The 25,553-nt window shown below is 38.9% G+C and overlaps 1 protein-coding gene across 4 annotated transcripts in view; it reads right to left on the reverse strand.

The window, feature by feature from the left end:
• Positions 1 to 25,553, reverse strand: part of Cald1 (caldesmon 1) — a 175,652-nt gene that overhangs the window by 104,216 nt on the left and 45,883 nt on the right. For all 4 annotated transcript variants that reach the window (XM_076832983.2, XM_076832963.2, XM_076833006.2 and 1 more), the window contains exon 2: positions 10,104 to 10,197. The gene's annotated coding sequence lies outside the window, so the exon portion shown is untranslated. The remainder of the gene's footprint in view (positions 1 to 10,103; positions 10,198 to 25,553) is intronic.

Raw genomic sequence — 25,553 nt, forward strand, 5'->3', positions numbered from 1 at the left:
GCAGCAACTTTTACTTCGGACAAAAATCCACAAAGAAAACAGAAAAATAGTTGTAATTAAGGACCTTAACTCGACAGTTACCTAGCTTGTCAAATTAAAACATGTGGTGACCACCTGTCAAGGATCTTGAAAAAAAAGCCCTTTTTTGTTTTTCTACCTGACCTAAAATCTTTTTGGAGCACCCTTGTGTTTTCCAAATTTTCACACTTAAACAAAAGCTGTCCACACTAAGTATAGAGATGACTAAGCAATTTTGAATTAAGTAATCAAAGCGATCCCTGCCAATTTTAGAATAATTAAGTTTCTGCAGCCTGATATAAACAGTTCCAAGAACTACATGTGGCCTACCAAAAGTATATATTACAAGTAGTCAACCCTGGGGCCAGCTGGCAGACAGATCAACCTATTAAAGTAGAATTGTTCAGAATTTTGGAGTATTATTTTTCTTTTCTCCCAATATTTTTTTTTGCATCCAACTTTGTTTCTTTGGGAATGTTTTCAAACATACAAAGCAAAAAACTATTGTGGAATCATACCTCTTGTAAATGAATGAGCGTGTCTCTTGGGATCCTTTGGAACTCACAAATCATTCCCATTTCAACCCTGTCTACACAGGCAGCCAAAGCAAAACAAAGTAAAATTAACCCATTTCATTCCCACTCAAGCTGAAGAGTTCATATTCTGCTTGGCCATCAGGAAGGTGCACAGTGACAACTGGAAAAGTGAAAGTGGACTTTAGACAGTATGCCCATCCTGTATCAAGGCATCTTATTTACTGTCTTTGCCATCTAGGTTAGTGGGCAGGAATTTCTTGCTAATTAGGCTAAAGTCATAAGTTCAATCCCACTGGAATGAATTAACTATTTGAGAGATTAAAAAAAATCCTAAATGACTACCATTTCTAAATACTGGTCAGCTGCTCTATTGGAAGATGTTGTCTGACAACTTTAAATTGGGAAAATAGAGATGGTTAGACCTTCAGCAGGCATTTGTGTTACAGGGAGTTATTTGGCCAAAGGAATGTGAATATCATCACACAAAAAGCCCCCACACAACTGCATTATAAGCTTCATTGTCTTCTTCACTGTGTTCAAATCCAGATATAATCAAGAGTGGTTGAGGCAAGGATCGTTACAATGAAATCTTCAGTGTGGTTTCTTCAGTGCTAAAGTAAAATAGGAATGCCAACAGCTTTTTTTCAAACAAACATTATATTAATACATATACAGACATGCACTCATAAAGAGAACATAAATTTGTAAGACTAGAGTTTGTATTAACTTATCAAATATAACTTGATACCTATGGTGTCCTGGACACTCCTTTCTAATCTCTCTCCTAAAGAAGCAGATAGGAGGCAAGAAACTAGTCAGGTTTGAAGGATGATGAACTCTTCTTATCCCCTTCTCTCCCACTGCAGGTCCTATGTACGTAATACAAAAATAATGATCCATTAAATGCTATCTTCCAGAATTTATGCAGATACAGGGAATCCATTTAAGAAGTAAATTGAAGAGGAGGTAGGAAAGAGAGCATCTTTCTAGACCCATCCAGTTCAGTGGCCTTCTAACAATAAAAACAAGTTTCTTACCCACCATCAAGAAGAAATTTGCTGATTTCAATGAAGCTGGTCCACTGTGTTTTCAAACTTTGGTTCATGATTCCAAGAAACGAGCAGTTCATAAAAAATTTATCCCAGTGGCAGAACATCTCACGACCAGCTTTTCCACTTTGAATACCACAAACAGACCTTTTATTTGTTGACACACAGCCCCTGGACATTCATGAAAACAAGATGTTCTCTTGCTGCTTTTTAAGTTAAACAGATTTAAGTCAGGGTCTCAGCTGAATTTCAAAACCAGATGTTATATAGCAAGAAGACTGAACTGACCCCAGCAATGAGAGACTATTTCACTTCAACTTAGATATTCTTGTCAGCAGGAACAGTGACCAAGCATGACTTAAATTGGAAGCAGGAGCAACTTGAGGTTTACTGCTGTCTCTGTTCAGTGACTGTCTCGTAGATCTGGGAAGCTGCTAGCCATCTAGGACTCCTGGTTTGGGGAATAAGCATCAAGGGTTCGTGCCTTGGAGGTGTAAGGACTTTGGCTTTGGAGGGAGCTCTGGGTAAAGATAATCTTCCTCCCACACATCACCATCCTGTTTTCTGTTAGACTCCAGAAGCTTCCACTGGATCTATCACCTGATTCCTCTTATCCCACTCTCATATACACACGACTCCCAGACATGTTAAACTCCTGAGTCTTGCAATGATTTGGCCTTCATTTCTGCCTCTGGGCCTTTGCATCTGCTTCCTCTCTCCTGGAACAGGAATTGCCCTCCAATCTTTTTGCAAATCTGATATCTTTTTCTAGAATCTCGTTCAAGTCTTATCTTTATCCCAGAACCATTTTCTTTCAGAGTCTACTGGTGGTTGACAATGTTCTTTTTTGGTGCTTCATACTACATGGCTTTGTTATTCAAATGTTAACTTCTCTTTCTCTTGACTAACTCTGAAGCTGCTTATCTTAGGGCTTATATCATCTGATATCCCCCAATAATTCTGAGTATTTTGCCATGCATTTACAGATGCATGAAAGTATTAATAAAGCTGAATTTATTGAAAAGCTTAAGAAGCCTGGCCCGAGACTCCAACTTCCAAATGATGCCACAGCCAAGGTCATTTGTGCTAGTTGTCCATGATCCTGTTTTGCCCATCTGGGAACTTCCTGGACCCTTGTGGTCATTGGAGGCCAAGTGACCATTTTTGGCTGATGACCAAGGACACAAGTATTATGTTTCTTCTGGATAGACTTGCTGATGTGAGACCTTCAGCGATCTTTTCCCTGTCCTCCACGGTTGGCAATATTTCAAAAGTAGCTGTCAGCAGGTGTCCCTGAGTATGGATGGCAGAGATGTGAACCACAGACCCCTACCTCTTCAGTAATGGTGACAAACCAACTGTTTCTAAGTTGCTGAGATAACCTAGCTTGTGACATGGTTTTGTCAACTCCAACACTAGCTAATGGACTCCTCTGCTTCTAAACAAGTACTCACTCCATTACCTATTTTCTATTTCCCTTCTGTGACTTCTAGTATAGAAATAGGAATAGCTAGGTTACTTGGTGTTGAGCATCAGGGAGTAGAAAGGGCTGCATATAGAAAGGGCTGATATTTCACTTCTTCATTGGTCCCATTTGATCACTCTCATGAGCCATAAAATAAGAGTGTTTGCATATTATATGATCACTCATTTATTACAGACATGACAAACTCAAATGCTTTTAAGGAATAAGAAAATCCAATACTTTGGGAGTGCTGGTCTTTGGCAAAACAGAGAATACATGCCCCTAGGAACAAATTCAGATTTTTCCAAAGCTATGCTGTGCAAAGGAAGCACATTTGCAGAGCAGCATGGGCATGAGTTGTTGGTTAGTGTCATTGATGGATACAGTCTTTCACTAATAAATGATCACACACCAGCCTAGGCACTGTAAGAAGTCACAAGGGTGAACTCACAGGTGATTCCATACTAGTTTATAATCTAGGTAGGGAGATTTACTATTTGGTCAGCAGTTATGTAATGCTAAGGATCAAGCACAGTTCTGAGAACTTTATACATATCAATTTAAATTCTTATAATGATCCTCACTGTTCTCATTTTACAGGTAAAAATATTAAGGCAATATTAAGGTAAGCTGGTCTCTGTGATTTTAATTACAACACTAGGCTAATTCTCATAAGACCTGTAAGTGGATCATACAAGGTAGACAGTGGCAAGGACCTTAATGATGAAGTGATCCTGTGTCGGTTGGGAAGGTTTTTCTACCAATGGTCTTCCCAGGAAGCTGCTTCCCATCAGGGCTTGGCTTGCCTGACATTGGGGTAAGCACATTCTAGATCTTTATTAATGAGGTAAAAATGAACCTCCTGTTTATGTGCATTTGTGCTTTGGCACACTGATTTATTATTTCATTTAAGTGGTGTTCACTTTAGAAAACAAGCTGAATTCTACCAAAAAAAATTTTAAATGAATCACCATCCTTCCCACTTGGACCATTTCTTTGTTTTCCTGATTTAATTAACTTTAGACATGAAACTAAATCATCTAAGTTTATCTGTGTCAGTTTCAGGGTAGATGCAGGTTTTGTGGGACCTGAAGATTATTTGATAGGTCTTCTTTAAGAAAGATAATACAGGGGTTGGAGTTGTAGCTCAGCGGTAGAGCACTTGCCTCCTACGTATGAGGTACGGTGTTCAGTTCCCAGCACCACATAAAAATAAGCAAATAAAAAATAAAGGTCTATCAACAACTAAAAATAAAATAAAATACAATAAATAAGAAAGAGAATACAAAATTAGATGTAAAATGTTAGGACTGGGGTTATGGCAGGGTCCTACCCCTGGGTTCACTTGGCTGATGCCCCACTGGATTCGTGGTGAATCACTGTCTGGTCTCTCACCTTTGATTCTTAGGAGCATTTTATAATAATGTCCCAGTAGCTTTACTTTGATTTTCATTTCAATTACTTTGAAACTATAATTATATTCCTCTTTTTTTTTTTAATGTTACTTGAAAACCAGAACTTACCAAGTAAATAATGTAGGGGGCAATTAGGCATCTTCTTTGAAGTGATTTGCAGAAAAGTAGAATTACAGATATGGTTAATCCATTGCAATATTGTTTTCTGCCTATAAGCCATATAATTAAGTATGATAGGTAAATGAGAGGGCAGAGATAATTTAAAATATTATGACCTTTTGCCAAGACAAGGCCAATGAAAAATAAATAAAGAATACCAGTCATCACAATTTACAACAATGCACATATTATTAGATTTACCAAAGTTTCCACTGCATCTTTTTTTTTTTTTAAAGAAACATTTCTCTTATAGGAAAAAGTAAAAGAATTGCTAATGGAGCTCAGACCTAAAATAGCACCCGGGATGGAGAAGTTCCGATTCAGTATATATACATATACCTGTTGAATGAAAGAATCAGTAAGTGACTGAATATATGCTTGAGGAAGGCGCTGCTAATGATGGTCACAAGCCTCCCTTATCAACCTCAACTTATAATTGCATCTTTAGTTTATAAACCATTAGTCATTAACCTGGGGGAAGCAGTTAGACAGGTCTCCAGAGTGTCTCATTATAACAAATGACTTCCTATAGATGCTTTTCCATTTACACTGGGATTACATTCCAATAAACCTATCATAAATTGAAAATGCATTTACTACATCTAACCTCCAAAGCATCCTGGCCTAGCGGCACGGTATACTGTAGTGTGTCAGTTGTTTGCATCCATGATGTTGGGACCGACTAAAATCTGTGGTACCCAGCACTACCAGAGCATACTGGACCACATATTGCTAGCCTGGAAAAAGATCCAAAAGCAAAAATTGAAGTATGTCTTCTGCCAGATGCATATGGCTTTTGCACCATTGTAAGGTTGGAAAATCCTAAATGGACTCATCATAAGCCAGGGACCATGTGCATTTATATATTTTGTAAATCTGCAATAAAATCAAACCCCAAATCATGGTCTCATATACGTATGGGAGGAATTCTTGGAAGAACTGGAAAGACTGATCTTGGGAGAGCTCCCTCCTTGAGCCCCACATGTGTCTGCACTCACTCCCCCACTGCATTCTCTGGTTTTGATAAACACACTTTCCCCCCAACTCAGGATACCCCATTCCACAATATATCATTTTTAGTTATTAAATAACAGGACTCAATATTAATGTTGGCCTTCTCCATCCCTCTTTAAGAAAGTGTTTTTAGCCAAAGATATTAAACCACTCTTTTTCCCTGTCAGTGAAACAGCCAGCATCCTGAAATCACAGCTCATTTGTACCACATTGGCGTGAATATTCAGACTCCATTTGTCTCTAGCTCTTAAAGGTTGGTGGTGTGAGAGTGAATGATGGACATTTTGTTTTGAATTTGCAAAAGGGAGGGGGGCAGAAAACCCTCAAGTAATAAGTTTAACCTAAAATATCTGTTTCAGGGAATGTAGCGTTGCCTTTTCCTCTAGGAAAAGTCAATTTAGAAAAAAAAAATCTTGGCTAATTTGGCATTGTCAGACCTGGGAGAGAGAATAGTAGGAAGGAAAATGTCTCTGTTTTTTTTCCCACTAGATTGACTGTTGTTCTACTTAAATCCTACTGGAACATTGTTGTACTGAGTCATGCAAGAGGTTCACAATCTAATTTTGTTGAGCCTCCTGAAGCAGAGTTTGGAAGTAGTTGAGTCTGTATCCTTTAACTATAAAAATGGTTTCACAGCTGGAATTTCAGGTAAGACTTTTGATAGTTCGGGTTCAAAGCTAAATAGCACACTGCTTCCTTCCTCTTTATTGCACACTCACTTGTTCTTATGGGGACGAAGGGCTGGAGAGGAGTTCTAGACAAGAGTTCCTACCACCAGTGTCTGCTTTTCTCCCTATTATCTGTGCCTCCACTGCGGCTTGCCCACCCTGGTGCAATATCCTTCTGTCAATAGCTGTGCCAAGGAGGGAGGTATGCTTTTGTGGAGATGCCTCCTAAGGCCAGGAACAGTTTGGGGCCAGGGACGCTCCATCATTTAGCCAAAATTATAAAGTCTGCATGTGGTGAACTGCAATGAAAGAATCAGTAAGTGACTGAATATATGCTTCCCAGCATTCCTGACAACTAAGGTTTCCGAAATGCTGGGAAGTCCCTGGGAACCTGTGTTCCTCGTGTGCCCTCAATCCCTAAACAAACTTTCCTTCTTGTATCTCGTGATGAGAATCCTGGGAATAATTTCCTTGAGGGAAGACTCCTGGATGAAAGAGTGAGTTCCAGGCCTTTCCACACTGAGCCTGGTTCTACAGTCACCAACAGGAATCCGTAGTAAAGGCTCTTGAATCATAGTAAAGGTTTAACAAGGACCTCATCAGATCCAGCTCTGATAAGCTTGGCACACTTGAACTAAAGAAGAGACCAAGCACTTTGTTAAGGGTGTCCAAGGAGGCTTATTCTGTAAAACTCAAGGAAAAAGGAAGAAAAAAGCCCTGAACTTCTCTTTCCACCCCACCTGGAGCTTCAGCTGATTCCAAACATATTGGCCCACAGTGGTTATAAAATCTCCCATTTATGCTGTTCTAAAACAAGGGCAAAGCCCGCTAGGTGCTTACAACTCAAAGCACTACTTTTACATGCTCATAGGAAAATGATCTTTTTCTCCACGCCCTTCAGCTGACTGAAAATTAATGAAACACAGTCAGGAGGCACCTAAGCTGGCCACTGGCCATCATTCACTGGAACACCCCCACTAGGCCATTCATGGATTGCAGAACTGTTTCCTCGTGCCTTCAAAAGTTCCCCTTGTATATAAATATCAGTCTGCATAAAATCATTGACTCAGGTGTCAGCGACATTTTAGGTGCCTTTACGACAACAGGCATCTTTTGCTGAACTACTTCAAGAACACAGAGGAAAGTATAGATGTGGGGGCTTGAATGCGGGTGTCTCGAATTTTATCTGAAAAAAAAAAAAATGTAAGATGGCCTACAGAGGAGGAGGAGGAGGATTCCAAACTTCTGGTAGCCATTTCTGCTAATAGCCACACAACTCCTCAAAAGATCAAGTGTCTCTGCTTAAGAGACAACTAAGGAGATAAAAAAGGGGTGGACAGAAGTAAATAGAAAAGTTAAAGGAAAAGAACACTTTGGAAACAACAGAAAAATGAATAAATGCCATTCCTCCTCTTATTTGCATCATACTCGGGGAAATTCGGTCGTGGGGCAAATGTGGCCACATTAAGGAGTGACAGGTGGTGGTGGAGCCCAGAGAGGAGAGGCTCATCATGGCTGCCATGACCCATGGCTTGGCTCTCCCACTGCCCACTAGACCTATCCTGGTGCAGCAGTGAGAGCTTAAAACGTAGCCAAAGCCTACTCCAGAGAACAGGTGGAGTGGTGAGATAAGAGGGAACAATGGACAAAGTGGGAGGGGAGTCAGTGGAAAAAAAGAACTTTCCCTCCCAACTGGGCCCCTTACCGACTCTCTAGACAAGATGAGGTTCTGTGGCAACTGAGTCACAAGCACATAACACTCAGAAGGACCTGTCTCTGTTGGCCATTAGGTCTGATCTTGGCCTCCCCCACCATCCATTCTGATCAACTCTGCTTGGTTGATGAAGAAAATGGTCCTGAAAGAAAGGGCTGTCATACAAGAGCCCCTGGGCAGGGGAGTTGACCACGTGTCGGTCAGGGGGTGAGGCGAGACTCACAGGAATAGTTTGGGACATAGCCCCCCAGAAAAGAGGCAAAAGAAGAAAAAAATAGGTCCAAAGAAATAAGGGATGAGAAATACAGGTAATGCCCATGTTCTTAGGTACCCTTGTTAGACGTAGTATGTGGGTTTTCTTCCTCTTGGGAGGGTCCTTCTGTTACTTACCAGGAAAACTTTCAACCTACAATTTCTGATGGCATTTTTATGCCACTGCTCCTCTCCCCTCACACAGTCTTCATTGGTGTCCTCATCTACTGACACATTGTCACTTCCTGTCCACAGTTTGGGACTGTGAAAATCTCTCTCCCTGGTTCTCACTTGAGTCTCTCTTGTTTTCTGGACACATGCCCTTGGAAGTCCCAGAGGCCCTCCAACTCACAAAGTCACAATCTAAATGTATCATCCTTCCCAGAAGGGCAACCTCATCAGGGGAATGTTCGTGCCTCTCTGCGGAGAAAGATAACACTAATGACGTCAGCAGATCACATCTATTTCCAGATCAAACCTATTTCCCGACCTTGACTTATTTCTACCTGTTTGAGTGAGGAGCAGCAAGTGAGGAGAAAGGCCGTTGGATACTCATCATTTGGAGACAACTTAGAGCAAATAAGTTGTAGGTTCAGAGGCTGCATCTAATCCTCTAGCCATGTATTCATTCATTTGGTCATTATTAAATGACTACTGTATACGAAACTTCCTCTAGTACTGGAAGAGATGTAACAGGTACATCTTCCAACTTCCAGAAATCAAATAATGTTACAGGGGAGTGACGGCTGTATACACACTATGGAAAACCCACAGGCTCTGAGTGTGATGTAAGTGCTAGGCGACTGCATGAGAGGAGCATAAGAGGGAAGTCCAAATGCAATAAACTTAAAATCAGCTATTAGAGAGGAAAAACTGATAATGGTGGTGTTAGGGACTGAACTGTGTTCCCTTAAGTTCACATGTTGCAGTCCTAACCCCATGGTCTCCAGTGAACCCACATTTTGAGATAAGCTCTTTCAAGAGGTGAACCTAATCCAACTGACTCGTGTCCTTACAAGAGCAGGAACTTTGCACACAGAAACACCAGGCAGGTGTCTGCAGAGGAACCATCATGTGAAGACACCGAGAGGTCGGCCATTTGCATGAAAGGCCTCAGAAGAAACCAGCTCTGCTGGCACAGTGATCGCGACTTTCAGCCTCCAGAACTGTGAGAAAACAATCTGTTTTCTAATTCAGTCTGTGGAATTTTGCTGTGGCAGGCCAAGTAAACCAGCACAGGGAACAACTCATATGATCCTGAAACAAGAATTTCCTGATAACTGTGCTAAATTCCCCCAAAACTGAGTGAGGGAAGTTTCCTTTGGTTCTCCTTCCTTTATCTCCCCAATCCCCTCTTTCTGCTCCCCAGGTGGTCCTTCTGCTGGGGACATTCTCCTCCCAGTGGAGGGAATTCAATGAAAGACAGGGGTGCTTATTGCTCCTGAAAGCACCAGCGTTTCCGCAAAAACGAGCTTATTTACCCTGATAACTGATTCATCCTCTCTGTTCCTCAAGCCATCAGCATTATTCACAGTGAATGAAGACTTCAGTACTGATCAAGACCCTTCTAAGCTATTACACATGCAGGAAATATTTTAAAATGAAGCAGAAAATCAGATTATAAAATAGGAAAACAATTCTTGCAAAACTGAATAGATTCTAACTGGTAAGTGTTAAGTAAGCTTGGAGGAGCACAGCAGAAAGACTGGTTTCTCACAATGCATCTTTAGGTGCAGAAATAAAAAAATCAGGCAGAGAGGCTGTGTAACTGCTAAGAGCAGAGCCCAGAGAAAAACACACAGACTCTACTCACAGGTTGGCAGTCAGATGTCCACTTCTGAGCCTTCTGGTTAATCACCAAGCCTTGAGGAATTCAGCTGGATGATGTTGAAACGCTTTCTTGATACCTAGTATAAAGAGAGGATTATAACACAATTAAGTAAAATGAATTTTAGTACATGTAGACTATATATTTTAAAATTCTAGTTCTCTCTCAGGTACTATTATTACTTAGGACTTTAAGGGGGAAAGTAAAGATTGGGGTAGAAATAGCTATTGTGCATTTGAATTTTAAAGATGGTAAATACAATGATTATTCTCCTGAACAATTCTTCTGAATTATTTTAAATGATGAGGTAGAGAAGTTTATATAGTTATACCAATGCTCTGACAAGGTCAATATTTATTTAACTAGTTTTCCTTTCTTTGCTCATAAGTCCTTCAGTATTTTTATTTTAAAATTTGGAAATTATTAAACAGAAAATAGAAGGAAAATGCTATAAATTGGTGGAAACAATAGTTTCATGAACTATTCTATTAGTGAGACAGAAGGCTTTAAGGAGAAAACTTAAAGGCAGGGGCAAAGTAACTAAAAATGGAATTTGTCTTCAGAAAAACTCTTTTCTCTTTTCAGATTCCAGGTCTGAGGGCCAGGAAGTGGATGAAGCTCTTAAGATCTTTCTCTACCATCATTTATGTTGCAACTTCAAGTACGTAACTGAGTGAACCCTCAGGTCAACCATTCTTCACTTTGCCCTTCCAACCCAGAGCTCTTTGTGAAATGTCCAACACGTAGACTCTCGTTGACTTGGCTCAGAAGCAGTTGCCAAAGTTCTCTATGAGCCAAGCTGAGTCTAGATCAGACATGGTCAGGGGCAAAAGACCCCAGGTGAAGGAAGGAGGAAGGGAGAGAGAGCTGGACTCATCAGGAAATGATCCCTTTTTTCCTCCCCCTCTCCCAGTCTCAGTCAGTGGCCAACAGCCAAGCACTATTTCTTGCTCCTTTGACTTAACCATCTAATCAGTGGTGGGAGGAAATGGGTTTAATATAAAACATTCACTGTGGAAGAACTGAGGTGTAAGAAAAGGAAAGGAAGGATACTCTCCCCTCAATCAGATTTCCATCTCTGCGAGAGTTGTATTTTCTCAGAACCCTTAGAAAACCTCCAGCTCAGCCACTCAGTAGCATGACAGATGGAAAGTAGCGTTTTCCTGGGTTATTCAAATGGAAAGACATTGCCAGTACCTCTTTGCAAAAAGAGGTTAAAAATCATACTTTAAATATCTACCACAATTGTTCTCAGAAAGATGCCCCTTTGCAACAGGATGCTGTGGAACTGGAAGGAGGAAAGGGTCTCAAAGAGTAACTTATTGTAACAGGAAATTATTGCAAGTGTTAAATGAGAAAACCTTTTTGAAAATAGATACCTTTATAGCAAACAAGAGGAATAGACTGAAGAAGAATTTAATTAAAATTTTACCTTACACAGTTGCATTAGGGCCTCTTGATTTCAACATTACTATTTCTACAAACCAATTCTCATTTCATAATTTGCTCTATGTACATTATGAAAATTACAATAATAACTATTTCTTTGAGTGGTGTGTGTGTGTGTGTGTGTGTGTATGAGGTCCTGTGCTAAACACATTACACATGTGGTTTTTTGTTTGTTTGTTTGTTTTGGTACCAGGGATTGAACCCAAGGGTGCTTAGACACTAGACCACATCCCAACCTCCTTTTTAATTTTTATTTTGAAACAGGCTCTTGCTAAGTTGCTGAGGCTAGCTTTGAAATTGCCATCCTCCTGCCTCAGTCTCTTGGGCCACTGGGAATTTACAGTCATATGCCACCATGCCACGCACAACACCTGTTTCTGATAGTGAGTAAATAAAATAATAGGATGTGATAGAGGACCCCTTGAAGGCCACTGGAGGCTGAATAGTACTATGGTTTGACTCTGCCCCCAAAGTTCATGTGTTGGAAATTTACCTCGCAGATTAAAACGTTGACAGTATTTGGAGGTGGAACCTTCAGGAGTTAACGATTAGGGTGAGATGAGATCATGAGGGTGGGGCCGCATGATGGGATTAGTGGCTTTTTAAAGGGAAGAGAGACCTGAGCACATTGCCGCCATATGAAGCCTTCGTGTGTCACACAGTGGGAAGGCTCTCACCAGAAGTCAGCACTTTGATCTTGAACTTCCCACTTTCCAGAACTGTGAGACATAAATATCTTTTCTTTATAAATTTCTAGTTTGTAGTGTTCTGTTGTGGCAGCATACAATGCACTCTGTCAGATAGTGAGGGATGGTCTCTCTGAAGAATACATTTCTAGGTAAGAGTCACCTGTGTAAAGATCTGGGGAAGAGTGATCCAGGAGTGGAGCCCTTGAGAATCCTGGTGTAAGGCTTCAATGAGATGACCATGTGCTCTGATCACACAATTTGTCCAAGTTATTCAGTCCCAATGGGATTCAGGCTCATATGTCCATTGGTAGAGAACATGGGTCAAATTACGTGTTGAACAAAAAGAGAGCTTACAAAAAAAAAATAGTTCTCAAAAGGGTTGCCTTTGCTGGAAATCGTGAGGGTAGCAATGTTTGGTGACCTGTCCCTGCCCACAGAGGATGTACAGGGCCACCTTGCATCTAGGTCCTGGAAGAACAGAGTTTCCCCCACTCCCCTGTTTACCTGGTAACTTGAAGACAGCTGCTTTCTGTGGGTTTACATGAGTTCTTTTTACTCTTCGGTGTTGATGATAAGGCAAAATATTTCTTTACAATCGAATAAAAAGCTATAGGACACAATCCTCAGAGTGGGAAAGGGATGGTAAGTAGCGATTCCAGTCTTAGTTGGCAGGGGATCACATAATTTTGGGGGATGGATATTAAAATAAAATATTTAAAAATAGCTCCCTGAGTTTTAGTTAGAATGAGCCAGTAACAATAAAACATTAATATTTGTCTCTGTTTTACATTTATAGTTGAATATGGGAGCTAAAAGTATGTTAGAAGACAGGAAATATGGGATCTTAGGGAATCTGGGTCATTCCAATGAATATTAATGGGTGAATTGACCTTGAACGAGTCATTTAACCATTCCTGGCCTCTTGCTTCCTTCATCTGTAACATGAAGCATTTGAAGTAGAATTTTTAAGAGCCCTTCAACTGAGATGGGAGAAAAAAAAATATATATATATATACACACACACACACACACACACACACACACACACACACATATATATATATATATATATATAAACTCTAGGATAATTTAAGGAAAAAATGTATTGTGTTTGTCTTAATATCTGTGAATGAACCTGCAGATATGGATAAAATGTCAACTGAACCTCCTCTTTTCAGCATCTAAGGGGTGCTCAGTGATGAGTATTGCTTTGGGTTAATAACTCCTATCTCTATCACTTCTGAGAAAAAAGTGTATTATACAGAGCTAAATGATAATGTATCACATGATAATATCTATAATTTACTGGATGACTACTATGTACAAGATAACTGATATCTGTGATTTAATTTTCATGAGAAAGCTGTGAGACTACTTGTTTTTATTATCCCCATTTGAAAGTAAGGAAACAGATTCCGATTCATTGCCACTTTGTTGATAAATGATAGAGTTAGAATTAAAACCCAGATTTGCCTTGCTCCAAGCTCTCACCATGACTGAGTACGTGGAGTTGTCATAGCTGCCAACATTGATCTTTTGAAATTTATTACAAAATGTTATGGACAGGGAGTTTAATGAGTGTGTTGAAGGTGGATAGACAGACCTAGGTATTTGCCTTTAATGGAATAGATTGTGGCAGTCCAGTGTTCTCCCTGGGAACGACTACAAAATCTGGATAAGTTTCAAAAATACTCAAAATTTATTTGAAGGCATCAGAGACCGTCTGCAATAACCAGGATCGGAGGAGCCAGTATCCTCCCGGAGAGAAGGAGGGCCTGGAATAGTGATCTCCCATTCAGGGATTCCTCCTTGAGGCACTGGTTGTCCTTAATATACAAAAGGCAAGATAATGGAAGAGAGTAAAAAGGAAAGCAGAACATTTCCGAGAGGAAGAGCCATATTTTTAAGCAGTCTCATAGAGTCAAGCAGGAAAAACTTAAAGTTTCAAAGGTAAGGAGCCTTTGGGGATTCACAGAGGTATCGTGTAGTTCTATTTGTGGCAGTCACCACACAACTTTAAGAATCAATCAAAATTTGTGGAACTGTCCAGAAAAAGAGTGAATTTTAGTACGTGTAAATTATACTTTGATAAAACAGAAACAGAAGATGGAAGAGGAGGAGAAAGGTCTTGGGACCCTTGAGGGTTCCTCCATGAAGAGGGGGCAAACCAGAGATGGACAAAGTCATACAGAGTAGCAGATGAGTTAAATCACCTCAGTCCTTTCCAAGTAAAATGTATGTCCTCAACTCTATCAAACTACCAGAAGGTAAGACGATACCCAACTGGAGGAGAGCAACCCTATCCAGCACCTCAATTGAATATCCATATGGAAAATAAGAAAACCAGGTCTTGACCTTTGTTTAACATTCTTCTATCAAATAATTCCAGACTGACTGTAGAACTAAGTTGTGAAACTTACATATTAAGGCTTTCAGGGAAAAAAAAAAAGTGGGAGATCTTTGCATGATCTTTGGACAGGCAAAGAATTTGTAAACGGGTAATAAAGGTCATTTGTAAAATAATACTATGCTAAAATTAAGAATCACTAAGAGAGTGAAAAGTCAAGCCATAGACTGAGAAAAAAATTAGTAATACATACATCTGATAAATAACCATGTATCTAGAATATATAAAGATTTCCCACAAATCAATAATAAGAAGATAAATATCCATTAGGAATATGTAAAGATTTCAACCCGCACTTTTAAAAAAAGAGGATGTTAAAATGATCAACAGTCATTTGAGGAAGTACTCAATCTCACTAATCATTAGAAAAATTCAAATCAAAACTTCCAGAATTAAAACCACCATTTAGGATAGCTAATATTCAGAAAATCAAGCAATTTGAAGTCCCATACACTTCTGTGGTAATATAAGTGGGCAAAATCACTTAGGAAGAATCTGACTGTGTATGCTAAAGCTGAATATCCATCATGCACCATGTCCTGGAAATTTTTCTCCTACACAGTAGAAACCCATCCATGTTTTCCTTAGAAGACATGAACTAGATGTTCATAAAAGCACAACTCATAATAGTCAAAGACTCAAAATAATTTTAATGTGTATCAACAGCAAAATAGGTAAATTGTGGCAGGCAAACAATGAAATACCATCTAGCAAGTAGAATGATCTAGGTATTGCACAGGTAATTGGTCTCGGATGCATAATGTGAGACAAGACACTGAAAAATTACTATATGATTTCATTCATATAAAAGTCAAATGTAGACACAGCTAATACTTGGTTTTGAAATTGGAATAGTGGATGGAAATGATGGTGGGGGTGGTATGACTCTGAAGGGCACCAAGAGAGCTTTTGAGGTGCTAGTACTATTCTGTCTCTTGATTTGGACACTGACTACACAGCTGTGTTCATCCTGAGAAAACACATCACATGGTACAGTTAGGGTTTTCTGTCCTTTTCTTTGTATTACACATCACTCAAAAGATTCTTTGTATAACACATGCCTTGGAAAAGACAGCATATTATGACAGAGATGACAACGAGCAGGGATTTATGAGCTCAAAATATACAAAATCATGAAGGCTCCGAGTCTTCAGTCATCTATTACACCAGGAGGAAAATAAAATAATAAAAAGAAAGACAAACAATGAGAGAAAACAATAAGGTAATACAAATCACTGTATGCTACAGGGGGAAGCCGTAGAGGGGAGGCTGGGATTAATTTGGCCAGTTATTTCTAAATTAAAAGTCAACACTGGATTATTTACCAATGACTTTGTGAACTTTCCATATATATATTTTGGCTTACCATATCTTAGAAGGGAAATATTGAATGTTTTTGCAAGTGGCCCATACCAAAACAGTTCAACTACGGGGCCTGCTTACCCTCTTGGGACGCAGAGAAGCTTCACCGGCCCCAGAGCCCTGGGCTCACCTTACGGTCTACTGTTTCTGCTCTTCACAGTCAACCACCCACCTTCCCAGACCTATGTCTAGTGGCTTGTATATATATCAAGACCTCGAACAAGCTTACTTTGAAAAGTGTATGTTTCTATTTAAGCTTTTACCTATGTGTCTTGGGTAAAATCTGTCTATAGTATGCAGTATAAAGTTTTAAGCCTGCATGAGACTCTCTTGATTTTCATGGGGTACTTTTTTGGTGTTTTCTATGGGATTGTATAAATGAAAATCTCTCTAGATATTTATATTTGTTTAAATTTATGTTTGTATAAATGTGTAGCTGAGAGGCTCAGGGTCTATTACTAGGATACTATATTATGACTTTGGCTATTAAACGGGTTAAATAAAGTGATTGACTATGGAAATTGTTCTCACTATTGAAGAAAAGTTATGCAATAAAAGAGAATTCTCAGGACATTGTACAACAAACAAATTTACTGGATTGCAGACAAAGCTTTTAACCATTACATTGGAATGAACATGGGTCTTTCCCTTTACAGCAGTATGGAATGACAGAAGAAGACAGCCTGACAGGTCCTGTAGACCTCTACACTTCATAGTGGTCTGGTCCTATGGAAATTTGTTTCAGATATCAATTACTCCAATTTTAAAATCAGGATAGTAATAGTATTTTTGAAGGGTTTTTCTTCCTCTAAGTCTCCATAGCATTTTATCAAGTCCTCTGGGCTCTTCTTGTCCCAGAGGTATCATTGTATAGTATGGGCTTCTTGATGGCAGGGACTTGGTCTTGTCAGTAATCCCAAGCATGTTCCCTGGCACAGAACGTATGCTTCATAAAATTTTGTTGGCTGAGTGAGTGATGAATGAAGAAGAGTAACATGACTTAGAAAAAGCCTCATATTTAACTTAGTATGCTATATGAGAAGACTAGCTCCTTCCTCTTCCTCCTTCTTTGTTATTCTTCATCTGCAAAGCAGAATGGTGCATCCCTTAGCTCATTGCTATACCATCCGGTGGCCAAGACCAGCGATGCCAGTCAGGGAAATTTTGCAAATTATCCTTAAACATAAAATGCTAAAGGTGTAGCTTTGATATGTGTTGTCAAAGGAGCCAACTTAGTGCAAGTATGAAGAAAAAAATTCCTATCTGTAATAGAGTAAGGTCACATAACAAACAGCACAAAGGAGGGGCTCTGATGTCTTAAATCAGGGCCATTTTTTCTTCAGCCTCTTCTATTTTTTTTCCCCTTGGAGAGTCATTTAATTAAGAATGCTCCATGCTGCTATTTCCATCAGCCAGGATCTTTCAATTTTTAACAGAGAGTGGGTGTGGATTTTTAGAGGCAAGGTAATTTCTGATTGGAGAAGCAGTAAGAATGTATCCACAGTAGGGTGAAGGTCACATGCTTATTTTTAAGCTTTATGAAAAATTCTCTACTTGTCTGAAGCAAATAGGAAAGAGAAAGTCATTTATGGCTCTATGAAATTTCTGGATTTCTCATGGGAAAGGAACTGATGTCAGTGTTTGATAAGCTTCCCATGGCTACACACACACACACACACACACACACACACACGACATTGACTCCTGAAAAAAATGTAATTTCTGTCTTTACTGAGCCATGGTTAGCCTGCAGCTGAAATTTGGGATAACTATACACATCAAGAAAGATGTGGTGTGGATACTAAAAAGTTCAAAGGTTGTGGCAAGGTATAGCCAATTGCTTCTCATGCCACCACCATTAACCACTACCGCCACCACCAACCATCACCATTATCACCACTATCACCATCACCATTAGCACCACCATCACCATTACCATCATCACCACTATGACCATCATCATCACAGCACCACCACCATCATCACCATCACCATCATTACCACCACCACTACCACTATCACCGCCACCATCACCACTACCACCACTACCACACCACCACTACCACCATCACTACCATCACCACCACCACGATACCACTACCACCACCACCATCATCATCATTTTTAAAAAAGTACCTATGTTTCTTTATGTTATTTCTAAGGCACAATGTTAATTGCTTAGGCTCCTAGAGGGACATGAAATGAAGCACTTAATTTTTATGATTCTTCAAATTTTGAATGGATATGATCTTCCTGACTCTCTTCTGCCTATGTGCCTATGTGAGGTTTCCTAAATAAATAGAACCTATAAGAGACAAGTAGATACAAAGATAAACATATATAATATCTAGGAAAGGCAAGTACTATATATAATCATTCACTGCTTATCTGTAGAATTTAACACAACTGCATGCATATAGAAGTTTTGTAAGTACTAATGTAGCCAAATTGAACCCTTTTAATTCTAATAGACTCTTGACTTATTTTCAATCTCAACAGTGAAGTTGGTACTTAGGGATTTGGGATATTTCTAAAGAAGTAGTGTCCTAATTCACACTTTCTAGTTAAGGCTACATGTCACAAAAGCAACCAGGTAATTCATTCAATTCCATCTACGCTGAAAAATTTAGGTACGTTTAGTTGATTTAGTGAATTGACTTTCACATTCCTATTATACATTTCTGTTTGCTTTTTCTTAAATATTTTTCTACTATTAGTTTTCACTACTGATTGAAATTTAGATATCTAAACACAAGACTATACGTTATATATTTTTTATGTCGAGTTGCTTAAAGTAAGCTAAAAATCAAAGCAAAATGGTACCTACAGTGTATCGATCTTGTTCTTCTTCTCTACCTTCGAACCAGCTGGTAGTTCCCAACTCCTTCCTCCACCACAGAACAGTGTGCTAAGATCTACTACAAGCTTTGGGTTCAGTCCGTGCCATGCACAAAATGTTGACATAAGGAATCTGGCCTGCTGTAGGACTCGGGGCTCAGATCAGAAGCTAGAATCACCATGTCCTACCCATGTAACAAAAGGCAAAGGATCAGTGTGTGTACCCCTGAAAAAATTCACTGGAAAATGTCATTCCTCTCCATGAAAGAAAGTCAGACTGTACTTTATCTATTGCACTTATAAGTGAGAGTATCCAGTGAAGGTTGCAATACCATGGGTGAGAGGCACTGCCTTTGCACTAGAAAACTGATGTTTGTTCATCATCCAGATATCCATCTGTCATTCTCTCGAAAGCCATAGACATCAACAAACACAGCAAAATAACAATGCACGGGGGACCATTTTGTGCACAGGCCCTGGGAAGGGCCAGTAGAATTCCTCTGATCAGTCTCCTTTTGACTTTTCCCATAGACCTTGTTCCCGCACTAAAATGTCTGGAATGCTCAGCGGGGATGAAGTGGGTTGGTCCCTGGGCAGTTATGCTTCTATTATCAATGAGATCAGTCACTTGTGGACTGATTTCCAAGCAATTTGTAGCATCTCAAATGGGTTAAGAACACAAATACACAGTGTATACAGTGAACAGCCTTCACATTCCTTTCCTCCAGTGATTTTTATGGCAACCTCAGAGGTCAATAAGACAAGTAAAATTGGCAAAATTTTATAAATGGGACCTAGAAAGTTGTAAAGAGGTTAAGTGGCTTGTTCAAGGCTTCTCAGCTAGTGCTGGGAAGAGTTGGGTCTCCTGAGCTGTTCTTGCCTCCATTTGATCACTTATCTACCAAGTTCATATAGCAGGAGTTAGTTTTTTTTTTTTTGTTTTTTTTTTTTTAAGGACAATCAATCACTACATTTCTTTTCATACATTGGCTCAACCCACGGATTGATTCCTAACTGCTATTACAGACTAAACATTTTCAAAATAACTATTAAGAATTATTTGCAGCCCTTGTAATTTGGCCTGTCTTTGCAGTAATCAAAATAGCAGGAGAGTATAACAAGTGATAGGAATATCCTGACCTCAAAGCATCTGAATATCAAAATAGGGCTTCTCTGAAGGTATGGTGGTCCACCATGTTCCTTTCCATGTGGAGTCCTAATCACAAGTGTCACTTGCAAGATGCGCCTCTGAATACAAGGTTTCACATGATTTGCTTTTAAAAATATTAGGAAAGATGCAAAGTTATCCCTAAAAATCATTCAACTGCATCTTAAGCATCTTTCCTGAGTGGAAGAAAAATGAATAACTACATGTGTTCCACAAAGGTCTTTTCTGTGAATATCATCCTTCATAAGGGAAAAATAGTTTAAGATTTGATCTACTGTCTCTACCTTATGAAGTCAGGTCCATTTTGGGATTCTATTTCCAGTTATTAAATGGAACCTCATAAGGATACAGCAGAGATGAAGAAAGATGAGACCCTGCTCTCACAGAGCTTTCATGGGAACATGAGTATTACCCAGTTTATGTCATAATCGTTTCTGTATCCCCAGTGCACACCACAGCTCTAAGAACATATTAGTTTCTCAATAAATATGTGTTAAATTAATAAATAAATGAAGTCTCCAGGTGCTCAGTTTTTTCCATTTCTAAATTCTGATGAAAGCATCATTATCCACTGTCCTGTCTTCTAGGACATTGAAACTGATATGAACTGGATGGTTGCAATCTAACTGAAGCCTGAACTTTTTATTGGCAATGACATTAGCTAATTGCTGATAATGTGGGCACTATCCAAGCTTCAATTTCTTATAGCCACAAATTTAAACCAAGATTGCTATCTTTTTTTAAAAATGTGTTTTTAACCAAATGAAGGCTGGTATACAGATATGGATTGACAAGTGAAATAGATTTGCACATTAATAATATATTTAAAATGGAACATTTCACAATAAGGTTATTTCCAAAGAATAGCATTTTTAAAGCATAGCAATGTGCCTATTCATTTGCCAACAAACATGCCAAAAGCAGCCTCATTATGTTCAACATTGATAGCTGAGTTGATTTGAATTAAATGATTGATTAATTCAACCGATCAATTAAAAGATTGATTAGTTCAATAAAAACTTTGGAGGTTGATGCCAGTTAACCTTGGGCACCTTGGTGTGTAGGATCACCATGGTCTTATTCAGGCACAAATACAGGCTGAGTCGAGCTGAAACACATAACTGCAAAGCCTGGTTTGCAGCTCCATAAGGAAAAGTTCTAAAATATATTTTTCAGAGACAAGATGATGATTCTTACATATTTGCAACATAACGTGATTGTGATAAATTATCACTAAATACTGAAAAACAAATGACTGTGACTAACTGAACAGAACCAAGCTTTGGTACAAATGCCATCCTAGAACCTGGAGTAGAACTACAAATACATCAGGCCAAGCATATTAGGAGAGTGATAAAAGGAAGGAAAAGAAAAATGTTAAACTTAGCCAGAATTTAAACGCTATTGAGGCTGTACAGATACTCAGGTTGTTTTGAGAATGTTTCTTTCTTCTACTCTCTGCACTTTCCTTTCCTGATGTGTCTCAAAGAAAAAAACTCCGAGATAAAAACCCAAACTGTCCTTACTATGTTTTTAGCTGTTTGAGCCCAACGGAAGGGAATCTAGGAGGGCAGGTACTTGATCATAAGCTCCACAAATGAGCAATCTCCATATCTACATACCGCTATGTAGTCCAGAGAATTCACACAGTACTTGATAATTATTTACTGATGAAGTAAAATCCATTTTTCAAGACTACTTTCATTTTTATTTCACTCTATTGCCAAATGTCTCAAATCATCAAATCTGTAAAATTGTCCCTATTTCTGCATGCTAGGTAGATACACATTTTTTATAGGGAATTATAAGTATACATTTTATCATAGAAAGTTTAGAGGATACAAAAACATATATAGAAAACAATTCTATTTTAAAAGCAAATTTGAGGGCTGGGGATACAGCTTAATTGGTAGAGTGCTTGCCTTGCATGCACAAGATCCTGGGTTCAATCCCCAGCACCACAAAAAAAAAGTAAAATTTGAACTGGCACAGTATGTACACCTATAATCCCAATGACTCAGAAGGCTGAGGCAGGAGAATCACAAGTTGGAACCCAGCCGTGGCAAATTAGCAAGGCCCTAAGCAACTTTGTGAGACCTTGTTTCATAAAAATAAGTAAATAAAAAAGTGCTGGATGTGGCTCAATGGTTGTGTCCCTGGGTTCAATCCTTAGTACCAAAAGAAAAAAGAAAAGCAAATTTGATGCATTATACATTCAATTTTTTCACTTGTAATCATACTTGTTCACATGTTTTCCTTTCCCATTCTTTTAGCATGATTAATACCCTCACTAAGTGTGCAGTTGTTCCTGTGCACTAGGCAATGAGAGTCTACCAAGTATTGGCTACCACAAGTGATGCTTGTACAGACATTCATGTACATAACTCTTTATTCCTAAATCTTAAAAACACTGTAGCACTCTTAGTGTTCTATCAACAACACTCAGGGAACTCAAATTGATCACCTTTTCTTTCTATGAATTCTTCTTACTTTCAAATAACCTACTGGAGAGATTGGAGCATTAATTGCAATGCCACCAAAATATTTTTCTTGATCCACAGCAAATAACAGTAAGATAAAATGGAAAAGTCATTGGTATTGTCCATTTACTACCAAAATTATGGAAGCTTTAAAAGAAGAACAAATATTGTATTAAAAGCTTGATTTTTGGTGAAAAAAAATTATTTTCAAACTTGGCAGGTTTATTCCAACTTTATTTTTCTTTCATTGACTATGCATGCATCTATTTCCTCATTCTCCTATTAACCAGTTTGTTCTCATGATCTATTTTAATATTTTTGAGACACAACATTTGTACCTATTATGGGGAACAGTGTGATAATGTGACACATAGGCACATTGCGTAATGGTTCAGTCCAGGTGATAAGCACTTCCATTTCCTGAAGTATCCATCGTTTTTATGGATTAGGAACTTTTGTTCCTGTCCTTTCCAGTTACTTTGAAGTATATCATAGATCATTGTAGACAATACTCTACTGTGTTACAGAAAACCAGAGCCAAAAGACTGACCAACTTAAGTCTTGAAAGTGGGACAGTTCAGAGGTGTAGCAAATTCAACTGGAAAATTGAGCTCATCGAATGCATCACACACAGAGGAGGAGAGGACAGAGAGGAAGTCGTAGGAGTGAGGAAGCCCACAGCACATAGCAAAGCCTCTTCTGGCTTGAAAAGCCCACCAGCCATTAGGGCAATGTCATGGGTAGATTTAACATCTGGGGTGCAAGTGCTCTGAAGATACAGGTTATGCTTCTTACTTCTGTTTCTGTTCTCTCCAAAAACAAACAAACAAGAACTCCATCACTGCTCCTTTTTCTTTCAACAGACAGAATATAAATGAACACAGTCCATGTTCTTACGATTTTCGTGTCTCAGTAAATAGCACCAATATTCACCAGGCTGCTCCAGCTCTGGACCTGGGAGTCACTCCAGACACTTCCTTCTCCTTAACCCTCTGTTCCCACATCTCATACAATAAATGGCTAAGCTACATGATTCTGCCTTTATCTTCACCACCTCTGTTACCACTCCAATCCAAGCCACTAGCCTCTCATCTAGACCATCCCAGGAATTCCCCAATGAGTCCCTGCACTCTAATCTCTGTCCATTTGCAAACAACTACCTCTTTAAAAACATTCACCTGGTGCCACCACCCTGCTTAAGACACTTCAGCAGCTTCATAATGCTTGTAGATGCAGATCCAGTTCTTCAAGTGCTTCAAGATGACCCTCAATACAATGGTCGGGCTCTGCCTACCCTTCCACTTGCTTTGTGACCTACTTGCACTAGTTTTCTTTCAGTTTCTTCCATGGATCAAACTATTTCAGGCCACAGAAGCTTGGGCATGCTGTTCTATAAGACTGAAATGATTCCACCACTCCTTCCTTGTAAAACCCATATGAATCTCATTAGGAATTTTTATACACACACATACACACACCCAGACACATACACACCCACACATAGTTATATGCACATATATATACGTGTGTGTGTTTAGTACTGGAAACTTTTAAACCCATAAATTCAAGGTTGATATAGTAAACACAATACCCTAAGAACCCTGATTTTTCTGTTCCAATGCAATCACAAGACAGATGATAAAGATTTCAAAGATCCTATTCATTTATTGCCAAGGTATAATAAATTTAATGTTGTTGCATTAGACATATCAATTTTTAAAATTTTACCATCACATTATTCTTTTTTATAGGACTCTATTATTTATCCTCACGGACAATTGCAAGTTGTAGTGATATTTATGTTTAGCGCACATTTATTCAATGTTTGTCTTTTTCACCAGACTGAAAGCCTCATAAAGATGTGTCCAACTTGTTTACATCTGCTTCCTTAGCATTTTGCATTGCCTGCCAGGGGTCATTCAATACACATATACATATATATGGAAGGAATCAGTGGTTAATAATCAAAATATTTCAAAAGACTACTTAATGCTATGACAATGGGGGAAGCTTTATGGGTTTATCATTTTGAGAAGGATAATTATTATTAAGAACTTGCTAAGTGTTCAACACACCGAGTAGTTGAATGAATATATGAATTAACACTTACCAGCTGCCAAAGCAGAATATGGTGAGTTTGAATGAAGGGCAGATAAATATACCAAAGCAACCAGGAGAAAACCTAAAAATTATTTTCTCTGCTGCTACAATTTGTAGTTTGGAAGGAAAAGAATGAAAGGCACATAAACATGCTTTCCATTATAAAAGTTGAATCACACATTATCTCATTTGATTCTCATAAAACTCTATGAGACAGATAGTATGTCATCCTCATTTGACAAACACTGAAATTAAGTCCAGTGTCTAGAATTGCTCAGAGTGTCATGGGTCCTGGACATAAATCCTGATTTCTAACCCTAGAGACTATGTAGTAAGAGCAAGAGTGGAAGATCGTGGGACAGCTGATGTGTTCTTATTCTGATTTTCCCCTTGCATCTGTGATAAGGTTGGCTGAGCTTTTAATACATCGACACACCCTTTCCATAACAAACAAACAAATACCCAAATTTCTCCAAGTCTCCTAGCTTGAAAATCTAATTTTGGTCTCAGCTGCTATGCCTAATTCTTTTCAGGTTGGAGTTTTTATTTTTCTTTCCAGCCATATTTCAAAATATACCCTGGGCCACATTTGTCTCCATTCCTTTTACACCAGTAAGAAAAGCCTCTCCAAAAAAAAAAAAAAAAATTCTCAGTGCAGAGGGCCTACTCATACACCAGCTGCGATATTGGCTTATTTCCATATAACCTAATATGGCTAAGAAAATGTTTGACTGCAACAGAGAGAGGATTGCCAAACTTAACAACTTTTTAGTAAGAAAAGTGCCACAGAGACGTCTGTTTAGACGTGGTGCGATTTCGGCTCAGATGCTTCTCCATTACCGTTAATGAAACTGTAATTGCTCTTCTAGGTTATAACAGAACCCAGACACCTGCCCCCTGTGCCCACTCACAGGCAAGATGAATAAATAAAAGCTGCCCCAA

Source organism: Callospermophilus lateralis, chromosome 1, assembly GCF_048772815.1.
Source record: "Callospermophilus lateralis isolate mCalLat2 chromosome 1, mCalLat2.hap1, whole genome shotgun sequence".
Taxonomy (NCBI): Eukaryota; Metazoa; Chordata; class Mammalia; order Rodentia; family Sciuridae; genus Callospermophilus; species Callospermophilus lateralis.